Here is an 11,937-nt window from a genome sequence, read left to right on the forward strand (position 1 = left end):
CAGATCATAAAGATATGTTCAGATCGGGGATTTCCAGATGAAGCTATACTTTCTACTTAATAACATTGGAAAATAAAGGAATATAAATCAACTCAGGATACCAGGATCATCCAGAAGGGGACCTGCAACAAGTCGTACCTTAGCCGTGGTAAGCAAAATATGGCTGAAGAATGAAATCATTATTTAAGCTATTTCCATGTGAAAGCATGGTGAGCAAATCGCTTGAAGCAATAACTATGAATTTCTGTGCATTCGGAATGTCGGAATGAATGAAAAATATCGTTTCTACAGCAGATAAATTATGAAAACCCAGTGGAAATAATAGATAGTTTGGATTTGACTTTGTTACGACAGAGCTTTTCACAATGGAAACCACACTGAAGGGCTTTTGTCAAGATTCATAGTGGTTAGATAGACCACGACTAGACGTGAAGACATAGACTATAAAGGCGTGATTATTCTCCAAAATCGTTTTTATATAATGTAGTCAACGTCTGTATTATTGAGTCTTTAATTTTCTGTTGTTTGTAATGAAAGTAACAACATTATAATTATGTTGATTATAGGTTATATCTACTGTTTATGAAATATCTAAAATTACAATTATCATATTATATTAAATATGCTAAATAAAATATAGAAAATTATTATTTCCTAGCTGACATATGCCTTCAATGCATAAGACGTTATAAGAACCCCCAGGAATGATATATAGGGATGATATTCAAACGCTGAGTCATATGATGCTCTCCGAGATAGGATTCTAAAGCTACAGTCCTACTTTTGTGATAAATTGGTTGAAAATTTACCATTATAAACAGATACACACTCACAGACTGCCAGATAATTGTTTAGATAATTTATTACTTAACGAATAAGTTCAGCGTCAGTTAGTTTTTATTCATGATATTCTTTGATAGATTTACAAGAATTTATTCGAATTCCAGGTGTTGTTTTTTAGTTAAATATTATTCATATTTTTTTCTGATGATCAAAGTAAAAAGGTAACTGAGAAGCTCAATTTACACAAGAAATCAAACCAACCTGTAGAGGGTTCGTAGTCACTGGAGGAGAAGCTTTGATTTGGAATCTTATTTAAATAAATGTGCAACTGATAAGAAGGGCTTATATAGAATCTGCTGATTTTTTGAAGCACAAATAAAATCCTAATATTGTAAATATTTAAGGCTCTTTCTTCCTGAGGCAAAGGACCAGTAAACATGTTAGGTTTTGGGCTTGATTTGGCTTTTACTGGTTATTGCAATAATCAGTAGCTTTTGCTTACGATTAGAAATTTGTGTGTTCATTTTTGTGAAAAATAAAGACAGGCAGTGACGTGAGATTGTATTTTGATCCGTAACTAGAACAGAGCCTCAGGTGAAAGTAGCACCAATCAGTCTGGTTTACTGGATAGCGTCTGGAATTTTAGCAGGTGAAATAGATTTTATTGCTAATGTGTTACGAACGGCTTGGACTAGGCAGAAAGAGCCAATTGCTAAGGCGCCATAACTTAATGTGACGACACGCGTGGAATTTCAACGAAATGCAAAAGCCAGGCAGAGAGGAAGTTATCAAAACAACGAATAGCACCTGTCAACAACCTCGTTTATCATGAAAAGACAGGACTTTTTGCAAAGTTATAGCTGTACTACTAGCTCCAGGCATCCAACCAGATTGCTTCCAGCCCATACATTCTTGTCAAGGGCAGAGGGGGCGGTGAAAGGAGTCATGAAAGGTTCTAAGACAGAGTTCACTGTTACAAATAATCACCGATTCTGCCCCCCCCCCGTCCAGTGACGAAAAATAATGCTCATGACTTAGTAAGGGTTTTTGACAGGTAACAAATTGAAGTAATTGTGTTGGATTTTATTTAAACCTCACCATTTTGTTAAAACATTGCTCCCTGCTTAGTCCTACGCTTAACTGAAAGGTAAAGGAAAATAAAGGTATTACAGGTTCACAGAACGGTAGTTATGTTATAAATATAAACTAAAAACTAACAGCAAATGGTCTAAGAGCACTTAGGTTTTGTTGTTGCTTTTTTAAGAAGATTTTTTCTTTACCTGAGTGTCTACCAATGTTTTATTTAGTGGCTTTATTGTGAAAATAAGAGGTCTTAAAAGAGAAACTATAGGTAGCATAAACATTTGAGAACTGAAGTTTCCAACAGTGATAGCTCTCACTAGCCCAGCTATTTCGATGATAAACTACTTACCACTTAATAGAGCTTTAATAATTTTAGGTGCGGAGTTGGTTTTATGTTGAGATACGCACGCTTTAATACATTTTTAATTACGACAGAGACTTTGTTACATATTGCGAGCTCACTGATTGCCGCATACAAACGTATTATAAGGAAGGAAGAAAAGAAAAGGAAAATGTGTGCAAATTTTAGTCAAAAGCTAAATGGTCTCAGGATGCAGCTAAACTGATTGCTTTATCTGCCAAAGATATAAAAATTTGAAAATATTGTCAATTTTATCAATAAGTGTAAATTTCACTAATCTGTGTTTTTCTTATAGAAAAGCCACAAAGGGCTATCTGCTCAGCCCACCGAGGGGAATCGAACCGCTGATTTTAGCGTTATAAATCCGGAGACATACCGCTGTACTAGCGGTGGACTTCACTAATCTGTCTTCCATTGTTTTGATTTCAGTTAAACAGCATTGTTTGTGGCTGATGTTTTCCAGATCATTGTGGCCTCACAGTAGTACTGATTAATATATATATGGAAATAATTAATACTTTGGTTATTGGTTGGAATAATTAATCAAGAAACGGCTGAATAAGATGTAATAAACTTTATTAACTTTGTTTCTTCAACAACAGTGAAAATTTTAAGTAATCACCTTTTCAACATCGTGAATTGTTTCAAATGTCAGAAGAACACACGTTTATCTGATATATATATTAAAAATATTTCTTCCTAGTTACTCCTAAGTTTCTATTAAATTTGGCTACTGAATTTCCATCAGCTCTCTAAATGGTGAATCGCAAACAATTAAAGCTTGAATAAGTAGAAACTGTAACGTGTACTATAATTTGTCACGCTACGTCATGCATTTGACAGAAATTATTACTATAATGGCCTACTTCAAAATCGTCTTTTCGTATCTTTTGCTGAAATGGATACTGTGTGCTTCTCGATAAGTAAACACCCTTTGTGCTACAAATGTTACGTACTCTACAGTACTTACTTCACGCCGTAGTGTATAATTAACTGAAAATAATACATCTAATCATTCAGAAGCGTGCACATATATATATATAACAAAATTACAAAACATGATAAATTAAAAAGCTCTTATTTCGTAACCAGAACCACTTTGGTGAAATGATATTGAACACGAGAGTCACTTATAGCTAATTGGATGTAGTTTGATGTGTGAAAGTGAATACTAAATGAGCTTAGAAGCCCATAAAGTTGACCTGATTAAACAAACAGGCTCTGAACTTTCAAGGCATATTAGTCACTCAAAGACACTTTTCACTGCTACTCGGGAAGAGAGAGAAGATCGTAGTTGATATGTATTACAATGACGGTCCAGGAATATTTGTAGCAGAGTAAAATTTAATTTCCTTTCTAAGAGCTAGGCCATTTTTCGAAACACTATGAATTTCTATTGAAGACGAAAACTGGACTTCAAAACTTTCCCTTTGTTTGTTTGTTCAGAAAAGATTTACTGTTGATTTATGGATGTTTTATGTACAAACACACACAGGTCAACAAATAAAGTATCAGAGCAATTTATACATAAAAGATAATGAAGTCATAAGCACGTATCATTGGAATAGTCGATTCTGGTGTTTTGTGAGGAGAGCCGTTAGCTAACGAAAAGTTATCACCAAGTACATGTCAAGATGCTGACTGTTAAGCCTAAACCTTGAAAGATACACGAGTATCCACTATCAAGTGAAATTTATTTTGACCTTCCAAGAGAATTGAAGCACATGTTTCTTTGTATTGACATATATATATATGTATGTATGTATATAACGAAACTAGAAAGATATTGATAAGTGTGAAACTTTCTTTGAAAATTTTAATATATTTTTACAGTAGTTGGTATATTTCTTCAACTTACGTTGTATATATGTAGATATATATTGTCTAAGACATAGTAAGTCCAACAAACGCGTGAAACAAAATGTGAAAAAACCATCAAAAACAACACAGATGGAGAGAAAGATAATTTATATGGATTACATAACTGAATGTTTTATAATGCATAGGAACACATTAGGAAATAGAAAAATAAGTTTATTGTTTCCTGGTGTGTGCATTTGTGAAAAAGATAAACGAGCACCGATAAAAAAAATCTATAAGTCAGTACGTTTTAATAATACTATAACTTTACTATTTGTAACAGCGTAGGAAACTAGTGCGTTGTTAATATTGCAAGCTAGAAGTCTATGGCAATATTACATAGTACTTCACGTATCTATGCATAACAGTATTCGAATTACAATACGATTATAACTATAGTGCAATCTAGCACATATAAAACAGCTTTAGATACAAGTACATTTCTAACAGTAGTGCATGCAACTACGTACAGAACAGTATTTTAAGCCTATTCGTGTGTAAAAGTATTAGATGCCAGTACGTTTATAACGATATTACACTGTCCAGTATGACTAGGTGGTTATGGCGCTCGACTCGTAATCTGAGGGTCGCGGGTTCGAATTCCTATCATACTAAACATGCTCGCCTTATCTTAATTTTAAACGCATGTCCACATGGTTAGGGCGCTTGGCTCGCAATCAGAGGGTCTCATTTTCCAGTCTCCATTACAACAAATCTTTCAGTCGTGAGAGTGCTCTAATACGATGGTCCATCACGCAGTTTAAAATGAAGATAAGGCCAAACGCATTTTTTTTTCTGCGAAAGAAATGAATCATTATTAGTTTCTCTGTGAGTTGCATTAGCCAGGTATATTTTTTATACATGAATTGATACCTAAAGTAACTACAGTTTCGTTTCTGTTTATATAAAAATAAATATTTAAGATTCAAATAATACTTATTGAGACTAACTGAGACATATGAAAGTCAGTTAATTTAAAACATGTACGCTGATGATGACAACATCAATTATTAATACCTTTTCCCAAAAGACATCTGGCTTAGAGCTCAGATTATTTACCATAACTGATTTCATGTATAACAAAGAAATTTCCTACTTTTCCAACTAATGTTTCCATGACGGATAAATTTTTCACCAAGAAGTTCTATTGCTCGATTTTGTTTCCAAAAACCTAGATACAGTAGGTGGTAGTTACCATGTAGAGAAAGAGATGTGCTTTAACATACCCAATAGGAGATAGAAGGAAGGTGAAATTGGTGACAACTTGCAGTTTACTGGCGGCATTGATTAATTATCTTTTGTTATCACTGTAGCTAGGCCAGTCAAGTGAATAATGATGAACATATCGATTAGTAGCTTGCAATCCAAGTAACTCCTGAACCCCCTGAGGCAGCTATGAAGTTACTCTTAGCTGTCATGATAAACTCCTACGCCAATCTAATTTCAACACTTTTAATAAGGCGTCATGAGGCTAGTTAAAAACAGGGAGCGCTGTAAAATACACTATAAAGAAAATACGAAACAAATTTATTAATCGAGAATTTTCAGTTGTATTCCGACAATGATGTAGGATTCATTTTATTGTAATATACTTCTTTAGTTTCATTTTAGTTTTTTCCAGTGGGGTAATAAACTAATATTTAACTGTCGGATTCTTGGTCTACTTTTCACAAACGAATAGTGGGATTAACCGACACCTCATAACACCCCCGTGTTTGGTATGATGGGAATTCGAGCCCACAATTTTTCGATGACGAGTCTTGTACCCCTAATCACCATGCCGGGCCTGTAGATATGAGTAACATTTGTATAAACTTAACCAAATCAGATGTCTTACAAATAGTTTTAAACAACAAAGAAAAAGTGATATTAATAAGCGGTTGAAAATTATCTTCGTAACTTTGATCGTTTGCTACAGGAATAATGTAGTAAGTATTTTTTTCAGGAGAGATTGATTACTTTAGGAATGGAACGTGTGATAAATAATAGCAGAAAATGAACGAACTACAGAAATCTGATAAAGAAGAGATATTTCAGTCAAAGAAATTCTGTTTTTATTTAAACACAAAATTTTCAGATGCATTTGTTAAAGTTAAGAGTTTGTTTGTTTTGAATTTCGCGCAAAGCTACACGAGGGCTATCTGCGCTAGCCGTTTTTAATTTAACAGTGTAAGACAAGAGAGAAAAAACTATTCATCAACTCCCTGGACACTCTTTAACCAACGAATGGTGGGATTGATCGTAACTTTATAACGCATCCAAGGCTGAAAGGACGAGCATGGTTTTTGGGATGGGGATTCGAACCCGCGACCCTCATATTATCGTAACCTCCTGACCATGCCGGACTTCGTCATGGTGAGGTGCCAATATCTTTGTATTACATTTTTGTTTTGACTAACATCTACAGTGTAACTGGTTTACAAAGTTGCTCTCAGAACGTTAAAATTAAGAATCAAATTATAACTTGGAATTATATTTATGGAAACAATATCACAGTCATGCCGGGCTTTAAAAGTTAAGAGATTTACATCAGTTAAACCTTTGCTATATATATGTGTTGATCACATGTTGCAGTAAATATCCTTTATACTCTTGTTGCTTGAATATCTGAATTTCCTGTTTTTACAACTTGTAAGGGCTCACCCAAAAATCTCAAGGATTAGTGGTCAAGTATTTGTTTTATGTCATTTCAAATGTGTATTCCTAGACTGTCTGAAAATTAACTTTGACCTAATGTGTTCTTTAAGACCCTACGACTGAGATAATTATGTAACATATAGATAAAATATTGTTAGTAACACGTTAGTTGATTAATTCTACACGTGTATCCAGTTTTAGTTCAATTTTATTTTGCATGTATATTATACAGCCTTAACCAGGACTGAGATGTCTTTAGGTGTTGAAATCATGAAACCCAGGCTGCTAAGGTTCAGATGACGAACTGCGCGGTAAATATTTTACGTGTTGCACCTTTTGATAATCTAAAGAATCTCGACTCACAGGAAACAAGAGGAAATCTCCAGTAGCCGCGACTTTTAAATTTTTTTTAGGCAGGATTAGAGTAAATTAATCTATGAGACCTTGGGCGTGGCCAAATACATCAATTTAAAGGGTTTGACCTCTTGAATACAAAACTGTAATTAGATTTCATATTGGTCAAGAGGTAACAGAGCTATGAGTTAAAAGTTTGTACTTGAAAAAAAAATTCAGAGTCCTTTGATGAGCCGTTATGTTGCAGCTAAAATTAATAAAACAACATAAAATAAAAACAACAATGAATATTCATTTGGTTTGCTTATAAATTGATTGACATTACTGCAGGTATACTCAATATTTTCAAAAGGATCACGCCTAAGCAACATCACTACAAAACCTAATTCAAATAAAAGTGCAGGACTTGAAATTAATGTGAAAGCAGATTTCGTCATAAAATAAGCGACAATAAATATGATATTTTAAAAGAATACATCTAGTTGAATATTTTATTTGTTCTAAAAATAACAAAACTGATATCATTACATGATCTTGATAAAAAAAAATTACTTTTTTCTTCAATTTTTAGCTGTAGACAAAATAGTCTGTAACACCTGATCAGAGTATTTTGTGTATAAAATTTTAACGAATAGAATTTAACACATTTTAGAAAGGTAAAAAGAATGTTTCGATGGAGTTGTATATGAAGAGCTTTTAAAGAAGAGCATTAAAAAGGAGTAGGAATATGAAAGAAATAAACAATAAAACAAATAATAAATCTCACTTATGAAACTCACAAACAAAAACCAAGTAACAGGAACATAAGGAAGTAATGACAAACATCAGTCTGGACAAGAAAAGGTTTAATCGCTGTTTCAAACAGCGTAAAGTTCGTTATCCCTGTCTGAACAATCACATCCTTCTTTCATTTTCTTTCATCATGTGTGGTACAAGTCAGAATTGAAACTGGCATTTCATGTTTCTAGCCGCGACTATCAACACGAGTACGCTGAAGTTGTAAATTTGCTACTACGAATGGTTACGTGGGTTACAGCATAAGAAATAACTGCATTTAACTGCATTAGTTGTTTTTTGTTGTTGTTTTCTTTAGTGTAAGAAAACAAAACAACTCGTCGTTCCTGGAAAGAATGGAGAAAGCGTGTTACAGCGATATTGAAATATTTTCTTTGTTTCAAGCTATTAGATCAAATGGATTATTATTTTTCTTCCACAAAAACATTATTTTCACTGGAATTTAAGTAAGGATTTAATTAAAAATTAAATATATTTGAGTTGCGTACAGACTCTTGTGAGCCTGGAAATATCAGTTTCAGACTACAACCAATGTTTTAAATGCTAATGTTCAATTCAATGCCAATATACTCTGGCTTATTACACGTCAGAAATAACATGTTTATTTTATGTCTTGCTTAATTTACATCGGTTGGATTCTTTTTTCCTTATTCCATTGTAGGTGCTTACGTACGGTAGAAATGAACAAAATAAAAAAATCAAATATTTTCTTTAAAGTTGAATATTTCCCGCTTTTTTTTTAACAGTCTTATGATTTTACAGTATCATTTATATTTTATTGCATTGCTATAAGACAGATAAATAAAAGGTATACATTTTATAAAAACATGTTTAGTGAATAAAGGAATTAGTTTGCAGTTTGTCGTGAGAAATTCATTATGTTATTGTTGTTTGTAATTAAGCACGAAGCTACACAAAGGTCTATCTATGCTCTGCCCACCACGGGTATCGAAATGCAGTTTTTTAGCGTTGTAAGTCTACAGACATATCGGATATGTATTAATGTTATAATGTTCATAACATGAGAAGTTTCGAATTAAATACATCAGTTCTCATGAACCAGCTGGACCGGATGTAAAGAACTCCATCCACTAAATCTTTATGTGAAAATTGATCTTTTGTGTAGGTTTTGTTCAAAGACATATTTCACAATAAAAGAACATACAGACGAGTTTCAAAAGAACTATGAATTACCGTAACAAAAGAAATACATGCTATCACAGTGTGTTTTTGGTTCCTGCTGTGTTTTGTTGTTGTTCTAAGTTGCAACCCTTAATACATTCTCATTGTTACATACAGACGTATGACTGTGATACTGTTTTCAAAAATATGATTCTAATTTATAATTTGTTTCTCGATTTTAATGTCCAGGAAGCAACTTTGTAAACCAGTTACACTGTAGATGTTAGTCAAAACAAAAATGTAATACAGCGATACTGGAATTTATTCCAGAAGGCAACTCATTTTGGTCATGTTGCCATCGACATTTGTGTTCGTTGATTTTCATCTGCCACATGTTGTTCTTACCAGAACTGAAGTACTACATTTTCGCAGGTCTCTTTCTGAAGTCTCCCGCTGAGATAGCGATAAGTCTTCGGATTTGCAACGCAAAAAGTAAGGATTCGATTCCCCTCGGTAAACACAGCAGATAGCCCGATGTGGCTTTGCCATAAAAAACACACACACAAACACACCCTTTCTGGATGGCTCTGGTACACCAAATGGATCTATTTTCTTTAGTTTTCTAGTGATATTAAGTATAAAATATTACAAAAGATTTTTCTGTACTGGAAATTCTAATTTTTTTATCTTAACACATCTTTATTAATTGAGCGTCCGAACATTTTGTGTCACAGAGAAGTGTTATATACCCTTCCCAAAAACGACTAATTTTTTGGAGGTATCACACTACTTAAGAAGTGTTAACAATGTAAAAGTGTAGTTTTGATACATACCGTCTTGCATTTTTAAGTAACTTGCTGATTTGCGTATTGAAAATAGCTGTAATGTAACGTACTCAACCCTCTGTACTATTATGACGTAAGAATAAGCCTGAAACCTTATAATAAATCATGCAATCTGAAATGAAAATGACTGATCATTCCATTTATACTCGTAATTGAACATTGAATAGGGCTTTCGCTTTATATGTTTGTAGTTCAAGATATTTTACTTTAGTGTAGGTAAAAGTCACCATGGACAGCAAGACAGTCCAGCTCCCATTTTACCTTCTTAAGAGCTGTTTCCAGGGTGTGTTTTTGTGTTTGGTATCATATGATGAAGTATAAGAGCCTCTCATACTGGCTTGATGGAGTTGACGTTAGGTAAGCTTTGCTTTACTATATTTCTTCAATCGCCTCTTCTTCTAGACATGTGTTGAGCAGGTTAGCATAGTGAGGATGCGCGTTATTATACAATAGGCAGTCCTTAAAGCCAATTATACCAAGATATTGCAGCATATAGGATCATAGATATAGTTCTCATAATAACTGATATCGATGGAACTGTTCCGTAGTCTGAAATTGATAACTCTCTCATTTCTTGTTCTTAACAACATTACACTTCAATCTTTGTCACGCGTTGATATGATGGTAAGAAAAGAAAGATCAGATCTGATTCAAGATTTTTCCTAAATTATTGTATACTTTATTTACTATGTGCATAACAAAGCACAATTTGTCTTCAAAAATATTGTTACTCTATGTATCATTGGACAACTGGAAATTTTTTACAGGCGAGCTATTTTAAGCCTTTTTGAGAACAGAATACATCTCCTTGGATATCTGGTCTGAAGACCAACAGTGTCCAGTTGTGGCTATAAACGCCTGATTCAGTTTTCAATCAACTGCAACGAATCAGAGTCGATATGTAACTGTCGTCTTTTTTATGTTGTGAATAACGACATGTTTTGTCGGGATGTATAAGTAATTGCACCTTTCTTTGCTATTACTGAGCAGTTTTTATTACGTAATAATTATTTACGTGAGTAAGCTACGTGAATGTTTTCTTCGAGGTTTAGCGAATTTAAAACGTATTAAATTTGTAACTCACTTCAGAATGACATATGATATGAGAAAAAATGTTTGACCAGATATATATCATAGGCTTAATGACAATTAATTTTAATTCAGATTACAAAAAATGATCATCAAATGCTTGTTTCCTTAACAACAGACTAATGGATTGATTGACTTTATTTTTAAATAGTGTTTAATCTCATAGTTGTATCATTGAATATGTTGATCATTTATTATTGTCTTATATTGCTGTACTAACGTTCTTAAGAGACAAGTTAAACTTGCCACAGCCTTATTTCTGTGTTAATATTTTGTTAATTCAATTACTGCTTTTTTTATTATGTTACTAGTTGCAGTTACATGTTCAGGTGAGCTGTTTTAGTTTCATAGCAGGGAGTGATGGAGATTCATGTTGGTGAACGGTTACAGTTTAAAGGCTAGAAAGAGAGGCCAGAGGTGAAAGTATGTGATGTTACAAACTTTCTCAGAAAACAGTATCAAACTTGTATAAGTTCCGTTAACCTATTTCATAAGTCAGGATATTGCTGTGGACTTATATAAGATTTGAGTAAGCTGTGCTTAACCTGATATCGATTTGTAGTAGAAATTTGCTATAAAATTTATTTTAAATACCAGCCAGTTCAATTAACTGCCAGTTCAATATAAGCTTAGTTCTGAAAACATACGTTTAACTGTATGTAATTGATATTACCGATGACTTCAAATGGTGGAATTATAAATATAAGAAGTATTATAAATGATAATATTCTAATGTGTTCCAATCAGACATCTTTAACTTTGACTAAAGTTTGTTCTTGTTTTAATTACGTCTTACCATTCCTTTGTTTCTGCTGTGAAAATATTATGGTTAATAATTAGAAGTTAAAATAAAAGTCAGTCAGAATTATATCTTGTGTTCTTTACTTTGATGTTTATCATGAAATTCTTTTGATTTACCTGAATAATTTTTTATCAAATTTACCTTCGACTTGAAACATAAATATTTGTTCCATTATTTTATAATTTTAATAAAGGGGTTGATAAAAT

General features: G+C 33.0%; 1 long non-coding RNA gene across 1 annotated transcript in view; it reads left to right on the forward strand.

The window, feature by feature from the left end:
- Positions 1-11,616, forward strand: part of LOC143224113 (uncharacterized) — a 73,776-nt gene extending 62,160 nt beyond the window's left edge. The window contains exons 2-3 of the long non-coding RNA XR_013013219.1: positions 10,052-10,197; positions 11,241-11,616. This is a non-coding gene — a long non-coding RNA (uncharacterized LOC143224113). The remainder of the gene's footprint in view (positions 1-10,051; positions 10,198-11,240) is intronic.
- The last annotated feature ends 321 nt before the right edge of the window (positions 11,617-11,937 follow it).

Source organism: Tachypleus tridentatus, chromosome 8, assembly GCF_004210375.1.
Source record: "Tachypleus tridentatus isolate NWPU-2018 chromosome 8, ASM421037v1, whole genome shotgun sequence".
In the NCBI taxonomy this organism is placed as follows: domain Eukaryota; kingdom Metazoa; phylum Arthropoda; class Merostomata; order Xiphosura; family Limulidae; genus Tachypleus; species Tachypleus tridentatus.